A 19,774-nucleotide genomic window follows, 5' to 3' on the forward strand; every position below is an offset into this window, starting at 1 on the left:
TTATTTTTTAAAATTAAAGTTATCTTATCTTCGATTTCTACATCTTCATCATCATCATCTAATATGACACAAAATTTTCCTAAAGTTCTGATTACCAAGATTAAACTAATTTCGGGGCTCCCTCCAAGTTAAAAAAACTACCGCCAGCTCCTGTCTGAAGAGATGATGCTGGCGTGCAAGTTAATTTCTCCAGGCTAGACTCTGGCCTTGATGAGGCCGCGGACCGCCCCAGCAGCTTGTGAGATGGCGCCCATCCCCGAGGAGGAGGCCGCAGATGATGACGAGGACGAGGAAGACGAGGTGCCCCTCGTGCGCCGGAAGCGGGCTCTTGAGGTTGTCCATGAGGTCAACGCGGAGAGGACCTAGTCCGGGGCAGCAGCCGACCCCTCCGGCCAAGGTAACCCATACTTGTTTAAGGATTGATAAAACTTTTACTGGACTCAGCGGGAAACTTAAGAGAACCCTGACAACCCTGCGGGTCGGTTGTTTCATAGTATGCATACTTCAGACAGAATCCCCTCCAGCTCATTGCACTGCTCCTTAAGCTTTGCCCTTACTTACACACACATAGTAACTAATGAGCTATAACGCTCAGTAAGGAAGCTAGCTACAACTCATGATTATACTATTCAAAATAAACTTTTCATAATAGAAATGCATATCTAGAAACTGCAAACTGAGCAACACCTCTAGCATATTCACATAAGTCAAAGTGTTGCGTAACATACTAAAATCATATAACTGAACCATCGTGTTATCTGTGGGGTCTTAATCCCAGTGTGGCCTCCACGACCCAGAGAATACTCACCTCCCGTACCAAAGGGGTACACTCTGCTAAAACACGATGACTTTACTGACTTGGCAGATAACCCCACTGTACGGCTGCTTGGGGATCCACCCTCACAAGGCCTTGTACTGAGCAGTTGACCCGACCCCGAATAGTCATAGTCGTGTTCGGTGGGTCTAGTTAAGAAAAGTCGGGTCGTTACACCATAGAGAGTAATAAAACCAGATTTGTTTCATTCAACAAAAGAGTAATAATACACCAAAATTACATACAAAAAGTGTAAGCAGATTTGTTTCATTCAAAGTACATAAGAAACAACAGAAAACTCAATTTTCTTCATTGGATTCAAGTCCAAAACACCCTCTATTTGAATCCTTTAAAGCTATATACCAATTACTTGACTCATTCTCCCTTGCATAAAAAGCTTTTTTCACTTGTGAAGCTAATACAACTGGATCCCTAATGGATTGAGCTTGTCCTATATTAAAATTTACAAGCGTATAGAACACCCATTCGAATATTCGTCCAATCGCACCAAAACAATGGCACCTTAAAAGTATGATAATCAAGCATAATTATATCCTTGATAACACCAAAATACTCTTCTTTATCATTCAATTGCCCACTGTCATGTGCTTCCAAGTATACACCGCTGTTTTGAGTTGTTTTTTCAGCTCTTTTTTTTTTATGAAATCGAATTCCATTAATCATGTACCCTTTATAGGAAGTGACACCGCGACTTGGACCTTCACCCAATTGAGCTAACATGTCATCTACTTTGTTCAAGTTAGAAATCTGAAAATAAAAATATACTTGTAAGAAATTTGTACACTAAAACAAAACATAAACTTTTATCTTGGCAATAGAATACAACCTTTTTATAAAACCATAACGGGAACCCTTCAGAATGTCGATTCCACAACAAAGTTTAATTGTTATTCAGATTTGAGTGCCTTTCTTTCAGCTCATCCATATGGACATTGAGAAATGGTTCTACAATATCTGAGTTAAACAACACATACCGATGCGCTACTGCCAAGTTCAATCGGTCAAGCTCAAAGAACTCTACTGCTGATAGTGGATTTTCTTCTAGTAATGTACTATCTTGATTATCATTTTGCTTTAAAAAGGTTTCACAAAAGCGTACACATTCAACAGCAAGATAGCGATTTGCAATACATCCTTCTGGCCGTGCATAATTTGCTACAAATCCTTTCAATACTTTCATATATCTCTCAAAATGGTACATTGATCGAAATTACACTGGACCACAAAGTCTAACTTCTCGTGCTAAATGAACAACCAAGTGAATCATTGGATCAAAGAAAGAAGGAGGGAAATATTCTTCTAGTTTATAAATAATTTCAAAGGCTTCTACTTCCAATTTCATAATTTCCTCCTTATCAACCACACGCTGACACAATCCATGGAAAAACTTAGAGAGCCGAAGAATTGTCTCTCTACAACCTTCTTCCATTAAACCCCTTATAGCAAAAGCCAATAGTTGTTGCATAATCACATGACAACCATGAGACTTAAGTCCTGTCAGCTTCTGTTTCTTCACATCTACACAGTTTCTAATGTTAGAGCTATATCCATAAGGAAATTTCAAGTCAAATAACCTCTCACAAAGCAACTTCTTATCAGATTTTGATAGAGTGTAAGCTGCAGCAGGAAGACGAGTAACAATATTTTCTTCATACAGATGGAGATGAGGCATAATTCCCATCTCTGCCAAATCTAATCTCGAGTTGCAGTGATCTTTAGATTTTCCTTTGCAATCGAGCAATGTGTTAAGTATGCTTTCACAAACATTCTTTTTAACATGCATAACATCAAGGTTATGACGAACAACTAATATTTCCCAATAAGGCAGCCTAAAAACAATAGACTGCTTCTTCCAGATTTGTTCTGTGTCTATACCGCGACTCCTCTTTTTTCCCTTTCCAAAGTCGTTAGTCACTTTGCTTAACTTCTCAGCAACTTCAACACCTGTCAATATAATTGGACATTGTGGTGCTCGTTCCCTTGCCCTAGCTGCTGTATATTTCTTCTTTCTATAACGGTGTTCTTGTGGTAGAAATCGAATATGATTGCAAAAGGACATTTTTTTAATATGCTTCAACCAAACAACATTTGAGTGTTCGCCACAAACAGGACAACCATACTTCCCTTTAGTTGCACATCCAGCTAGGTTTCCATAAGCTGGAAAATCATTTATGGTCCATAGCAACATGGCCCTTAAATTAAAAAACTTCTTTGTAGGGATATCATATGTATAAACACCATTCCATAATTCTAGTAACTCCTCTATTAAGGGCTCTAAGTAAAAATTTATGTCATTCTCGGGTTGTTTAGGTCCAAGAATCAACATAGATAGAAAGGTAAATTCATCCTTCATGCACAATGCAGGTGGCAGATTATATACAACGAGCATTATAGGCCAACAACTATACGTAGAACTCATATTTTTGTAAGGATTGATCCCATCAGCAGCAAATCCTAATCGAAGGTTGTTAGGTTCAAGTTGAAAATCTGGCCATCTCTCATAAACTGCATCCCAAGCCTCTGAATCTACTGGGTGCCACATTTTCTCGTTTGTTCTTTTATGGGTTGAATGCCATTTTAAGCTTAAAGTCGTCTCTTCTTTTCTAAACATCCTTTGAAACCTTGGTATAATACGAAAATATCTCAACAATTTTGCAGGCTGCCCTTGTAGAATCTCTTTTATCTGTTCATTTTGCTTCCATCTTGGATATTGACAAGTGGGACATACTTGGGCATCAGCATTCTCTTTTGTATACAAAGAACAATCATTGACACAAGCATGGATATGCTTATAGCTCAGATCAAACATCTTTAGAAACTTTTTAACTACATACATTGATGTCAGTGGGAGATTATCTTTCGGCAACATTTCTTTGATCATCTCCAACATCTCAATAAAGCCAACATCTGAGATTCCATGCTTTGTTTTTAGATTATACAGCCCAATGATAGAAGAAATTTTTGTATACTTTGAACATCCTTCATACAATGGAGATTCAGCATCTGCTAATAGACTATGAAAATCAGCATCATTGTTATCGTCACCAAAATCATTGGCGTTACTTGAAAATACTCCCACTGCTCGAAATAAATCTTATTCAAAACTTGTGTTTGTCGTGCTGCTTTGAACTGGATCTTCCCCATGATGAAACCATGTTTTGTAAGATTGGTCCATGCCCCACAAAACTAAGTGTTCGACAACTTCGTCTGAAAGTTGATGTCTTAGATTGTGATATTTGTTGCTTGGACAAAGAATCTTGGCTGGAAATCCGAGATTTGTCATGGCTGTCTTAACAAACTCCCTAGCTTTTTGCTCATATTCCACCGTTGCTCTACAATTTTAGAGCATACTTCAATAATCAAGCAATGAAACTTAAACTTATACCCAAAATAAACTATATGATTTTGTCACTCTCATTTCAATCAATCTTTCTTGGAACGCAACGCACTCGTAAAAGAAAAACAGCTAAGGCTTCGAAAGTATTTTGCTTAAATGAGGCACTGCAAAAGAAATGAGGCACTGCAAAAGGAAATGTTCTCTCTCATTTCGGGTTTGTGCTCTTGCATTCTCCATTCCGTTTGTAGGAGGTAAATATATATATATATTTATATTACTTATATATATATAAATGACATCTTTTAAATAGTAATAATATGTGAATGTTTTTCTTAATTTTAATTTATATATTACGTTTATTTAGATAATAATTTAGAAAAATTAGGTGTATGATAAAATTTTATATTAAAAATTTAAACATAGTTTGGTATTGAATGTAGTACTATAAATATAATTATATTGGTATTAAGAAAATTATTTAATCTGAAATCAAAATATATATTAAAAGAAAAAATATATAAATATATATATAAAAAATAATATTATAAATATAATTATTTGCAGTTTTTTTGTGAACATTTCTCTGCAGTCGAATAAACTGCGGTTCGCATTACTCTTGAAAACTACAATGTATTAAGAAAAGAAAAAAAGGCAGAGAAAGCCATATTTTGAGGAAGTGTAGGGACAATGTCACAAAACTTGGATATTGCCTAGATGATTCAAGTCAATAAGATTATGAATAATTAATAAAGAGAGTGATGAACACGCTTGAAATTTCAACACAGTCCAGGTGACCTTAGTTCAGATTGCTACATAAATATATAAGGTTTTTTTTTCAATTATTTTTCATATTAATACAAGACATATATACATATATTTCAATTGGGACAAAAATTTGGTGAATTTTTCTATGACTTTAACCTAATTGTAAGGCTCACGGCTAAAGTGGGTCTTGGTATTTGGTAGAAGACCAAGACTTTTGCTTTACTGCAAGATTAATGTCATAGCAAAATTCACTTTTGTCAAAAGTTTTTTGTTCATTTTTTGTTAAAAATTTATTAAATTTATTTGATTTAAATAATATTTAAATTTTTTTTTAAAATATTGATCTTTTTTATTTTATTTTAAACACTGGACATCGCATATTTGTTAATTAATAAAAATAACTTTATAAACATATAGCATTAATTTATTTAAATAACTAATACTAAGCAATGTTTTGGTATCAAAAAGAAAATAAAAAATAATATAATTCCTACAAATATATTATTCAACTTATTTTTCATCAAAGTTTTATAATATGTTGATTATAATTATTGTTATCCCCAAAAATTGGAGATCGATGACGTGGCAATAAAAATGACAAGTAGCAAGGAGTGATGGGGTGATCTGGCTTAGCAGTAGCCCAATACATCAGTGAAGAGTTTGGATTGCTTGAGAGATGTCATGACCAGGCCAAGTGCACCCAAGGAGAGTACTTGGGCTAGGGTGTGCCTGGTCGAACTTTGGTCCGAGGAGCACTCCAAGGAGGTGTGGTCGGACCTTGGTCCAAGGAGTAGCCCCAAGAGGTCCGGTCGGACCTTGTTCCGAGGAGAGCCCAAGGTGGAGTGGTTGGACCTTGGTCCGAGGAGAGCCCAATGGTGTGGTGGTCGGATCTTAGTCCGAGGAGAGGAGGGTGCCATGTTAGAGGAGAGGAGTGCATGTCCTACCACCATGCACTTGTCCAACCAACAAAAGCATGTCCTACCAGCAAGTGTATGTCCTACCAGCACTTGCATATGTCCAGCATGCATGTGTCCGACCAGCACTTGCATGGGTGGTCAGTAGGAGATATGGGTCGACCAGATAGAGGAGGACTAAGTCAAGATTCCCAGAAACGGCTTCAACAAGAGCCGGTCTTGGCACGCGCGGGAATCTCTCATTCTTCCCACAAATTGGGGGTTTTGTTACATTTTGAATGTTTTTTGTAATTTAAATGTAATAAATATAATATGAGTAATAAAATATCCCGATCCTAAGGGGATATCAGTTTCTGGTCCCAAGCCTATAAATAGAGGGTTAATGGGATCAGAAAGAGGACTTTTGGCAATTTGAAAATTGGTCTGAGTTTCTAGAGAGAGAAAGTGCGTTTTTCTTGAGAGAAACCCTTTTTGTATTCCTGAAAATTTACACTGAAGAAACTCAGTTGACACTGGTTCATCTGATCTTGAGTGTAGATAAAGTAATAAAATTTCTAAGTCGATTAGGCTATTACCGACTGAACGGGGCTGAACCACTATAAAATCTTGTGTGTTATTTACTTTTCTTGAAAAAACTGTCTGTGTCGTTTAAATTCTCTTGAAGGTTTGTCGTTATTGACGTTCTCACGTCGTTGGCTAAAAACACAGTCAACAATTATATTTTAAAATTTCACAAATAGAATCTTTTCCCATAGCCCACAAAAGTCAAGAATGCATGTACCTATTAAGTAGCATGTATCTATTCTATATAATAAGTGTGTAGATAACGGAGATTTTTGGTTTTAATGGTTTTTTATTTTTTTAATGTTAACTTTAACGGAATATTATTATATTCAACATAATATTCTTATATTTAACGGTAGTTTGTAAACATTTCAACTTAAATAAAATAAAATAAATAATTAAAAAAATTAAAATAGGATATTTTTTAGATATTTTATAATGATAATTATTTAAAAATAATAAATAATTAAACAAATTAAAATATGATATTTTTCAGATATTTTACAATGATAATTATTTTAAAATAATAAATAATTAAAAAAATTAAAATATAATATCTTTTAGATATTTTAATAATTATTATTTAAAATAATAAAATCATACGTTTTATAACTTAAATAAAATTTAATTAAACTTAAAATCACGTATTACAAAAATATAATATTAAAAATATAAATAATATGCTGTGACTTAGCAAGAAATTGCTTTTTTTTTTAAAAAAAAAACTAGGAATAAACTTAAATTTAAAATCCACGTATAATATTTAATATTACATTAAACATATTGTTATCCCCAAAAATTGGAGATCGATGACGTGGAAATAGAGATGACAAGTGGCAGTACATGGTCCGTAAAAGACACATTAATAATTCAATAAATATATTGGCTCCTCAAAGTTGTGATAAAGTGAGCTAGCTTAGGAGTAGCCGAGTAGGCCATTGAAGAATTTTGACTGGCTTGAGAAGTGTCATGATAGACCATAGATGTGCCATGTTAGACCAGAGATGTGCCATGTTAGACCAGAGAAATGTCATGTGCCATGTTAGACCAGAGATGTGTCATGCTAGACCAGAGATGTGCCATGTTAGACCAGAGAACTGCATGTCTTACCAGTCAAGTGCATGTTCTACCAGCCAAGTGTATGTTCTACCAGCCGAGTGCATGACTGCCCAGTCAACAGCATAACTGCCCAGTAGAGGAATGGCCGACCAGAAGGTGATATTCATCAACCAGATAGAACAGACTACGTCAAGGTTCCCAGAAATGGCTTCAACAAGAATCGGTCTTGGCATACGCGGGAATCTCTCATTCTTCCCACAGATTTGGTGTTCTGTTACATTTTGAATATTTTTGTAATTTAAATGTAATAAATATAATAAAATATCCTGATTCTAGGGGATAGTAGATGTATGATCTTAAGCCTATAAATATATGGCTTATGGGATTAGAAAAGGGGTCTTCTTTTTAGACTTACTTTTGGAAATTTGGAGTTTTGATCTGAATTTTCTAGAGAGAGAGTGCTTTTCCTTGAGAGAACTCTTTTGTATTATGAGAATTTACACTGAAGAAACTCAGTTGACACAGGTTCATCTAATCTTGAGTGTAAATATATAATCAAATCTCTAAGTGGATTAGGCTATTACCAACATATAAGGGCCGAACCACTATAAAAATTGCGTATTTTATTTACTTCCTGTTCAAATTGTCTGTGTCGTTTAATTTCTCTTGAAGGCTTTATCGTTTTTGACGTTCTCACGTCGTTGGCCAAAAACGCGGTCAACACATATTATATATAATCTTTTGTTGCCACTGTCAAATTCAAAAACCAAATTTGAATTTTTTTTTAAATTTAAACTTTTAGGATACACATAAGTTTTTAGGACTCGCAATGCGAGTCCTAAAAAGTCCAGGAGGTATTTGTTTTAAAAAAAAAAATCTCAAATATTTAGGACACACATAGTTTTTAGGATTCGCTCCACGAGTCCTAAAACAAATTCTTTAAGGACTCGCAATGCAAGTCCTAAAAGGTCCAGGAGACTTTTTTAGGACTCGCATTTATGTGAGTGTCCTAAAAATGTGTCCTGAAAAGGTGATTTTGTAGTAGTGTTCCCTCTAATTTTCCTTAAAAACTGTTTTTAGGACTCACAATGAGTGTCCTAAAAGCATATGTGGATCCTAAAAAACCTTAATAGAAATTTTAAGTGTAATATTAGTGGTGACTTTTAAGGACTCACTTTGGATGTCCTAAAAAATTTTAAGTAAAAAATAATAAATAAATTAATAAATTAATGCTTTATTTTAATAACTAAATTAAAAAAGCTGATTTTTATTTTATTTTCTAAAAAAAGAAAAAAGAATTGAATTTTGTTTATTTGGGGTTATACCCAAATATTGTATTTAAAAAAAAAATCCCTAAAAGCTTCAGCCCCCAGCCGACCCTATCTTCTCCCCTGCCCTGTCGACCCTCTCTTCTCCCTTGCCTCTGCCGACCCTCTCTTCTCCCCTGCCCTGCCGACCCTCTCTTCTCCCCTGCCCTGCCGACCCTCTCTTCTCCCTCAGCCTTTCCATGAGTCTCCCTCAGTTTCAGACTTGCACCTGGCCGCACATGGACGCCGTCGACGAGATCCGTGGCTCGCTCAAGCAGATGCGGAGAGGCTCGCTGCAACAGTGTCTTGCGACTCACGATGAGGCGGTGGGTTCCAACAGTGGGTTCAGGTATATATATTGCGAGTCACACTCTCTCTCCCTTTCTGGTTTGGCTCTCAATCTCTCATCCTCTCTCAGCTGTGGACTAAGGCTCGATGAAAAAGGGACAAGCAGGGGCTAAGGTCGACAATGAAGGGATATCGACAGAGCTCTAATGGCGAGGGCTTGAACGGCGCAGGCGAGGGTCGACTGTGTCTTCATTGAAGAGGTCGAACAGGTAAGTTTTTTCCTCGGCCTTTTTTTTTTTTTTAAATATCTGGGTTCAAAATGGAGATATGTAATATGATATTTGGGTATATATTTTTTGTTTTGAGATCTCAGTATATATTTGGGTTTAAAACTGGGTTCAAAACTGAGATTTGAATTGTGGGATTAATCATTTTCCTTAGTTTGTTCTTATGTGAGATCTAATGGCTAGAAACTGATCATCATCTTCAAAATTGAGGTATTGTAGCACTACTTATTACCTCAAGAGGCCTAATTTCTCTGCTATGAACTTCATTGATTTTATGTGTCAGATTGATTTTTTTGAATCGAAAAGTTCTGGTTTGGGAGCACGAGGTGTCTATATTTGATTTAAAGTATATATTGTTTGAATGATTAGATGCATGATCCATCTCTTATTGTTTAATTTTTTATTATTGTATATAGATTATTGGTAGTACTCCACAGGTTTATTTATTCGGAATGTTGAAGAGGATTTTCCAAATTGGTTGGCTTTGAGACTAATTCTCAATACTTGGTTCTATATAAGAATTGAGTGACCAGAAAAGCAAAAATGAGTGTCCTTTTAGGAGTAATGTATAAAGATGATATATGAGTATTTCGTGATAAATACATGAGTATTTATTGTCATCTTTCTTTTAGTGTTGCTTTTGGTGGTGTTGGGGATGATTGCAATAGAGATACCAATCTTTATACACAATATATAATAAAAGCAAATGACTCAACTGTTAGTTATATCTAACAGCTAAAATTTTATCTCTTCTCTAGAGATTTTCACAATATTTTTCTTGTTCCCTTCTTCTACTTGTTGCTCTGTTAATCTCTTACATCTTGCTCCGGTCTTTCCTTGTCTTCATGTTATTCATATATGATTTCTCTTTAAATTGTTTAAGGTCTTCATCCAATTTGCATTGTTGAAAGGTAATTGCTCAAATTTATTTGATGCATTCGTTTTGGGTAGCTTATTGTGCTTTTCAAAATAATAATTTTGCTGGGTTTTCTTGTTTCAAATGAGGGATCTTTTGTCTTTTGGATCATTGTTGCTGAGTTGAATGTCAGCTCTTCTATTCTCTTATTTAGGTTTAGGATTTTATTTGCTAATCTTTGAATCTGAAATATTAGTTTAATTATTTATTAGTTATAGAATTCATATTACGAGTAGAAATGTTGAAAATGTATTTTTTTTGTTGTAATATCTTTTATATTTTTAGTCCAAATTGTAATGTTTCTGAAGAATATTTCAAACCCTCGTAAGCAGATTATTTATGGTTCTATTATAATAAGACTTTTATATGTGAATGTTTCAAACTAAGATGCATTTTCTTGTAATTTATTTTGTATTCAACCTACACTCCACTAAAAAACCTTACTTTCGGATCTGATGGAATTGGTATTTATGACATTGTTTAGGACTTAATGAGTATTAAGGATTCCCAAAATAAGTCATTAAAATTGTTAAGTAAAACGCTTAAAAAATTATCATTTTTTTTTTCGAAATTATAGGGTTAAAACACAAGAGAAAACCCATCAGCACTACACATTTGGGGATTTATTCAATCACACCATTTAGGGTTGGTTTGCTTTGAACGGCGGCTGCTAGGTGAACGGTGCTCGACGACGCACATTTGGGGATTTTGATTAGTCTTAAAGCATTGGATTGGTAGCTAATTGCAAGAGGTATGTTGTATTTGATTTAGTTTTAATTTTTTTTTAATATTTTACAAATTTGAATGATAACTGTATTACTTTAGTGGAGTTTAAATATCTTAGATATTTATCCGTAGTGAAGTAGGTTATGGGAATTTTGTGTGCTGCGGTGATAACGGAAGATTGAGAACTTGCATGTCTTAGTGAAGTAGGTTCTGAGAATTTTGTGTGCTGCGGTGATATATGGATGAAAACCTGTGTGTTGTTTGATTTGTTTGACATGTTGGTATTGATTGTGACAGATGGCTAGGCTAGTAAATTAGGGGATATGCTGTATGATTTTCTATAGATTTTTTTGTACTTTGTTTTGTGTGGAAATATGAAAAAGATGACTGCCACAATGATAAATTTGTGATTCGAATATTTAACATTTGACGGTCTAATTAATAATTAAGTTGATTATAGAATTTTAAATACATACTTAGATCTATACATAATTTTTGTATGTGTTTTGAATTTATTACCACTAATATAATTCTAATTAAATTTTTGTTTCTTTGTTTTTTTCAGTTCACCTCTGAAAAACCATATACTACTCAAGAAATTGACGAAGTTCGAGAAGAATGGGCAATGTCATTTTTACAATTAGTTAGAGCAAAATGAATGATGTTATAGCTAGCTAATTACAATACATGTTTAAAAATTTTAAATTTATTTCGTAAAATTTTTTTGCCATTTTTTTATTATTTTCTTTTCAAATTTCTTTTGATACATATTCGACACTCAAATGGATATATATTTTTAAATCAAAATTAAAATTGTAGTTGTATTTTTTTTTTAAAAATTACTTTTAAGGGCATGCAATGCGAGTCCTAAAAAATTACTTAAAGGCACTCAACCAGATTTTTTAGGACTCGCATTGCGTGTCCTAAAAACTTAATTAAAGGCACTCAACTAGATTTTTTAGGACTTGCATTGCGAGTCCTAAAAACATAATTAAAGGCACTCAACCAGATTTTTTAGGACTCGCAACAGTTTTTTAGGACTCCCTTTGCGAGTCCTAAAAACCTTAGTTTTTAAGGCTCTCAAATAGAGGACTCGCGCCCCGCGAGTCCTAAAAAAGTTTTTAGGACTCGCAATGCTAGTCCTAAAAATCCCTTTTTGTAGTAGTGTAATGACCCAACTACTCTAGACTTTTGGACCATTAACGAAAACTATACATACTAATCCTTAATAAAACTTACAAGTGAAAATACCATAACTTTATTAAGAAACTTGTAAAAATAAGAGTTAAACTTACATAAAATTTAGGTTAGGATATGGGATCCCATTGTTTTTAAAACAAAACAAAACATATTTTAAAATAAAGAGGGATTACATAACAAGTGCGGAAAAATACATGTAAAAACCATAAAAACAAAACTACATCCTCGAATCGTAACGCTCGGCTCTTGAATCCATTCGACCTCAATACACATTCTCCAAGCTTCCAAGAACCTTTCCCGCCACTAAGACTATTTTCCTGCACATATAAACAAAAAGGAATGAGCCTAATGCCCAGCAAGGAAAATCTAACACATAGTTCATATACATAAATTTCATAAGAAACGTAAAAACATAACATAACACTTATATCATACACATACTATAATGGCCATTATTACTTGGGATCCCATAGACTAAACAAGTCATATGCCCATTAGATTAGTGGGGTCCTACTAGCTAAGCATGTCATATGCCCATAATCCATTTGGGGCTTGTTAGTCATATGGGTCATATGCCCAAGCCTACAAACATACATAACATAACATAACATATTTCATAACATAAAAACATAAGATAACATATAAAAAAAAGCATATAACATATAAATTTTCTATCCTATTTTCCTTACCAAAATTACCGGGATATGAGGACAGAGTTGGGACTTTGGAACACTCCTAAAAACCATTTATGAAATGGTGAGTCTATTGAAGAAAAAGAGATGAAAGAGATGAAGGAACTATACTTTTAAAAATATACTTACCAAAACCTTTTGCTCAAGAACTTAGATTTCCTAACCAAAATAAGAATAAGGTTAGAATGAGTAGAAGACTATGAGAACTTTTAAAGAAAAAGTATAGAAACGAACTAGAGTTTGGGATACCTTGAAGACTTATAAGACTGATTTAAACCTTGAACCGAAATGCTATAAAATCTTACTTCCCAAGTGTTTTGATAAGCTTATGATGATCAAGCTTATGATTCCCAACCCAAGTGTTTACACTCTCACACTCACCTAGCAACTTGCAGCCTCTGAACTTAGAGTAAAAGATGAATAATGGCTGGGAACTAGGTCCTATTTATAGAGTTTAGGAATGAAGAGATCTTCATTTAACTTGAATAAAAATAATGGCTTTTTAAGTGAAAATAATTTGAATTATCGTTCAGCAGAGGCTGAAGACTCGTTCAAAAAGATGCTGGACTTATCAAGAGGTTGAAGGGTTGAATGGAAAACGATTTAAAAAACTTTCAAATTATGCTGAGAGGGGCGATATATCGCCTGGGCTAGTATGCCCGAGGCAGTCGTGCATCGTTTCTTGTTTTTCGTATCTTCGTGTTGCGATATATCGCCCCCTATAGCTGCGATATATCGGCATACACTGATTATTTAAACACGAAATTACACATTTTTAGCTTAATTTGAATTGAGTAAACAGCCTTGACTAAGCCCTTAAACGCTTTCAAAGCTGCTGACTGACCTTAGAGCATTCAAATTTTACCCTTAATAAATTTAATCCTCAAAATACTTAATCATTAATAACCCATACATAACATGTGCTAAAATCCTATTGGTTCTTATCTAAACCTTATAGTATAATAAATATTATCCTCAATATCAGTCATATTAATCAAACCTTAGGTTAAAATTAATATTCTTAAACTATAGGTTAAACTTAGAAAATCTACAAGTACTACTATGAGTGTCCAAATAAATCCCAGTCTGAACCAAAAATCCACAGTCATAAAGATAATACTATAATTATTATAATACTACTATCTAACTAGCTAAGTAAAGTTCTTGGACTCTACACTTAAACTTAAACTCACTTATTAGAATAATATCATATTAAACATATAATATAATCTAATGTAAATTAGTAGCAAATTTTTTTTTTTTTAAAAACTAGCAAGAAACTTAAATTTAAAATCAACGTATAATATATAATATTACGTTAAATATATAATATATTGTTACACCCAGATTTCGAGCCTTAAGAATTGTGATATCGAAAGCTGGATTCGTCAGGAATGGGCTTGTAATGTCCGGAACACGTGTCCGCCACCTAGGCATCGAACCTACAAAACAGGGGCAACCTCGAATATGGTAGCCTCGAAATCCTCACACAGCCGAAAGGCAGACATCGAAGTACGTCTGTTCTCGGATGACCTCGGATCAGGGGCTTCGAGCCTGACATAAGTATAAGCTCGAAGCCCCATGATCTCGGGGAAAATGCTACAGCTCGAAAGTCAGTAAGAGACCTGAGTGGGCACAACACTGACAATGTAGATTGATAACTTTGAATATCCCATTGAGTCATTTTGGAGAGATGCGGTCTACATTCATTGTTGTAAATCCCCTATAATAAAGGGGTATTTATTATTCAGTTATACGCCCCCTGATCTTTAGGGGATGTTTCCTTGTATATAGGATTACAGGCTTTTAATGCCATTAAATTTATTTACATATACAGAATAACTTCCCGAAATGTGTGGGATAGTATTATGAAATCTCCTCTATAAATAGAGGGGTCATGCACCATGGAAAATGGGGGGAATTTTTGTGTTCTTGAGAGATAACTCTGGAGAATTCATTCTTGAAGAATTTCCAGAAATCATCTCAAGTTTTAATAACAAAGACTCGTGGACTAGGCAGAGTTAACTGTTGAACCACGTAAAAAATCTCATTTATTTTATTGTATTTTCCTGGCCATAACTATTTATTGTTTTCCTGCTCTTATTTCACTGTTGACGAAAAAGCAGCGTCAACAGTTTGGTGCTTTCATTGAGATCCTTAAGCATTCAGCCCCTGAACAAGTTATGGCCACTAACGATCAGAACGTTCCTGAAGAAAATTATCCAAGACGCCCTGGGAAACAGCCAATGGTAAACCCAGATGCTGAAGAGAGAAGCGAATCCATCGATTCTCGGGGACCACCCGCACCACCAAGGGATGGGGATATGTATTACAATTCTGAGCGGTACGTTCCCATTGTGGAACTTGAAAACCGGCAGCTGAAACAGCAGTTGGCAGAGGCCAACAAGCGGAATGAGGAGTTAGCAAGGATAGCCGCAGAGGCGCAGGCGGCTCAGCCCCCGCCTCCGCATGAAAACCAAGCTCCTCCTCCGAGGGACGTGCATGGTCCTCCCCGTAGACCTCGTGGGCGTCCACGAAAGAATGCTGCCACAAGAAGGCCGGAACAACCTCCGGCACCAGCAGATCCATACGCTCCCTCGAGACCCCAGAGAAGTACCCGAGCTAGGGCCCCGGTTAATCCACCTGCGGAAGTACCTGCGGGAAATGAGAACAACCGAGCCCCTGCAGAGGCTCGGACTCAAGTCCCTGGGAACACACAGAATGCAACCAACCCATCTCGGGAAAACTCCGGACCATCCAGGCCGCGAAATGGGTGGCAGCCACCGTCACCCATACGGTTCCCTCCATCGCCTATAAGATATCCTTCACCTCCTCGCAGGAATGCTCAACTAGTTCGAGATGAGGATGAAAGACGTGCGGGTAGAAGACAAGGGAGCAGGGAGGCTTTTTGGGAGCGGAGAGGCGCCCTATTTGAAAAAAGTCAAACGTCCCGATCACGCACTGCAGAAACGAGGCGGCATGAAAGAAACCCATCTCGAAATAATCATGCGACAAGTTTTACTAGTGATGACTCTGGAGATACCAACTCAGTCAGCATGCATGATCGAGGTCGAAAGAATACTGGGAGCCGCAGGAATCGCTTCGACCTACGGGAACACTTGTATCAGAGTCGGGGTAATGTTAACCCGATAAACCCGGACCTGAAGGATCGCTTAAATAGACGTAAAGACCCCCTGCAGAGACGCGAACTTGGAATAGTGATCGACGACCACCAATTCCAGACAAGACCCCTCGCGGACCCGGTCCAGGAAAGAATTGATCAATTAGAAAGGGCCTTCAGGCTTCTAAAAAAATGAGTAAGGTCAGGATCGATATGAAGATTCTGATGAGGAGCTTGAACCATTTTCTCCCCATATTTCCAATACTCCATTTCCCCAAGGATTCCGGATCCCTCACGTCCCAACGTTTGAGGGAAAGTCTGACCCATACAGCCATTTGAGTACATTCAATACCATAATGAGAGCAAGTAACGTGGGTTACGAGCTCAGATGCATGTTATTTCCAGCATCACTAACAGGACCAGCCAAAAGCTGGTTCAAAAAATATAGAAGACACTCAATAACTTCTTGGGATCAGCTGTCTAAAGACTTCAAGAAGCAGTTCAAAGCCATGATGAGGGTTAGACCTGAGGCATCGACCCTGACTAACGTTCGGAAGCAGCCGGGTGAGACATTAAAAAGTTACCTTACAAGGTTTAACTTGGAAGTTGCCCAAGCTCGGAATGTGGATGATAGCGGTCACCTAATGGCTGTCCAAGCCGGAGTAATGCCAGGAAGTGCTCTCTAGGACGACATGCAGAGAAAACCGGTGAGGTCCCTAACCGATTTTAATAAACGAGCACAGAGGTTTGTCAATGTAGAGGAAGCAAGGTCGACACTTAATGTGACTTCCCAGCCCGTAACTACAACGATAAACGCAAACTCTACCTCAACTTCGACAGACCCACCAGCTTCAAAGCTTGCTGCGGAAAACCCTTCCAAGAGAAAAAAGAACGAAGGGAGTAACCCCGAGGTCAAGGGAGGAAAGAAAAAGAAGGGGGAGAGATATTTCTCCGTGTACAGAGTGTACACCGAGCTCAATGAGTCTCGGGAGAACATATACCTGGCTAACGAAAACCAGGTCCCCTTCAGGCGTCCAGACCTAATGAGAAATCAAAAGTCCAAAAGGGACTCCAGCAAATATTGCCGATTTCACAGAGACACCTGGCATACGACTGATGAATGTCGACAGCTGAAAGATGAGATCGAAGGATTGATCTCGAGAGGTTATTTCAGAAAATATGTCAAGAACCAGAATACTAATCAAGCGTTCGCGAGCCAGAGAGCAGCTGCGCCACAGCCCACACAAAACAACAATTCTCGAGCTAGGGAAGAAGATAGGCCCCCTCCAATTGATGGAGAAGACATGATAACCATCTCGGGAGGGCCTCATCCCGCGGGTATGGGCAAAAATGCCCAAAAAAGATATGTGAACGAGCTAAAAACTGGGGACGGGTCTCCTTATGAACCTGAACCTAGAGCTCCAAAAAATCAAAAAATTGAATCCCAGCCAATAACCTTCACTGAGGACGACGCATCTCATGTCCAGTTTCCTCACCATGACCCACTGGTCATCACTCTCCAGCTTGCAAATAAGAGAGTTCACCGGGTTCTCATAGACAATGGGAGCTCAGTTAACATTCTCTATAAGGTAACCCTAGAAAAGATGGGACTCTCCCTTCGTGACCTAAAAGCATATGCGACTACACTATACGGCTTTTCAGGAGAAGGAACTGCCTGCATGGGATCCATCGAACTCCCCGTGACCTTGGGAGACTACCCAGTCTCAACAACCAAGATGATGGAGTTCGTAGTAGTAGATCTACCTTCAGCCTACAATGTGCTGCTCGGGAGACCCGCCCTGGTTGGGCTGGGGGCAGTCTCGTCCGTAAGGCATCTGGCCATTAAGTTCCCAACCCCTAGTGGCTTCGGGACGTTGAAGGGAGATCAGTGAGCTGGAAGGGAATGCTACGGCATTTCCTTAAGAGGAAACAAACAGACAAGCGCACAAGCACTCGTCATTGTTCAGAATAAAGACGGGACGGTCTTGGAGATTGATGAAGAAATCGATCCAAGGGTTGAAGAGAAGTTTGACCTCGAACCCTTAGAAGAGCTCGAAGAGTCTGATCCCTCGAAAAAGGTAAAGGTTGGAAAACACCTCCAGGAAGAAACCAAATAGCAACTAATTTGCTTTTTGAAGAGAAACCAGGATGTCTTCACAAGGTCACATTCGGACATGGTAGGAATAAGTCTGAACATAGCAAGCCATGCGCTAAATATTGACAAAAGCTTCCCTCCGAAGCAACAAAAGCGAAGACAGCTGGATGATGACAGGAAGAAGGCACTGAAGGAGGAGGTCGACAGGTTAAAAGCAAACTGATTCATTAGGGATGCTTTTTACCCTGACTGGGTAGCCAATCTGGTGTTGGTCCCAAAACCTAATGGGATGTGGCGAACCTGTATCGACTATTAAGACCTTAACAAAGCTTGCCCGAAGGACTGTTTTCCCTTACCGAGGATTGATCAGCTCGTGGATGCCACGGCGGGGCATGGACTAATGTCGTTCATGGATGCCTATTCTGGATATAACCAGATTCCCATGCATGCCCCCGACCTGGAACATACGAGCTTCATAACGGATAAAGGGCTATACTGTTATAATGTCATGCCATTCGGGCTCAAGAATGCTGGGGCCACATACCAGCGGCTCGTGAATATGATGTTTTCAAAGCAAATAGGGAACAACATGGAAGTTTATGTTGATGACATGCTAGTCAAGTCTCAACTTAACGATAACCATGTTGACAACCTCGAAGAATGCTTTGGCGTGCTCCGAAAGTATAACATGAAACTAAATCCTCAGAAGTGCACCTTCGGGGTATCATCAGGAAAATTCCTGGGCTTTATTGTAAACGCTCGTGGAATAGAAGCCAACCCTGATAAGATCCAGGCCCTGATCGACATGCCCTCACCTCGAAGACACAAGGATGTTTAAAGTTTGACCGGCAGGATGGCGGCACTAAGTAGGTTTATATCGAAATCTACAGACCGTTGTCTTCCGTTTTTCAACCTATTGAGGGGAGGCAAGAAATTTTAATGGACGGAGGAGTACGAGCTGGCCTTCCAGGAGCTTAAAAAGCACCTCGCAGAACCCCCCATCTTATCAAAACCTATTGCGGGAGAGGTACTGTACTTATATCTTTCCACCACCGAACACGCAATAAGTGCAGTTCTCGTGCGAGAAGAAGAAAAGGAACAGAGACCCGTCTATTACATCAGCAAAAGGTTACTGGGGGCAGAGTCGAGATACCCCTTGATGGAAAAGATGGCTCTCAGCTTAATTCATTCATCTCATAAACTTCGACCCTACTTTCAGGCGCACCCCATCCATGTGTTGACTGATCAACCACTTAGTCAAGTCCTGTCTAAACCGGAGGCTTCAGGTCAACTTCTTAAATGGGCAGTTGAACTCGGACAATTCGAGATCACCTACCACCCGAGGATGACCATTAGGGCACAGGCATTGGCGGACTTTATAGTGGAATGTACTGGCATGACCAACGATGAAGTTATAACCCCGGCCTCGATGGTTCATCTTATGAAAATGGATCGGGGGCAGGGGTCATTTTGATTACCCCCGCAGGGAACAGATTTCATTCCGCCTTAAGATTCGGCTTCAAGGCATCGAATAACGAGGCCGAATACGAGGCTTTACTGGCGGGACTTCGTATAGCCAAAGAGCTCAAAGCTAAAGCAATACATTGCTACAACGACTCCCAGCTTGTGGTTAATCAAATCTTGGGAGAATTCCAGGCTCGTGGCACG

This window comes from Humulus lupulus, chromosome 7 (genome assembly GCF_963169125.1).
Source record: "Humulus lupulus chromosome 7, drHumLupu1.1, whole genome shotgun sequence".
NCBI lineage: Eukaryota > Viridiplantae > Streptophyta > Magnoliopsida > Rosales > Cannabaceae > Humulus > Humulus lupulus.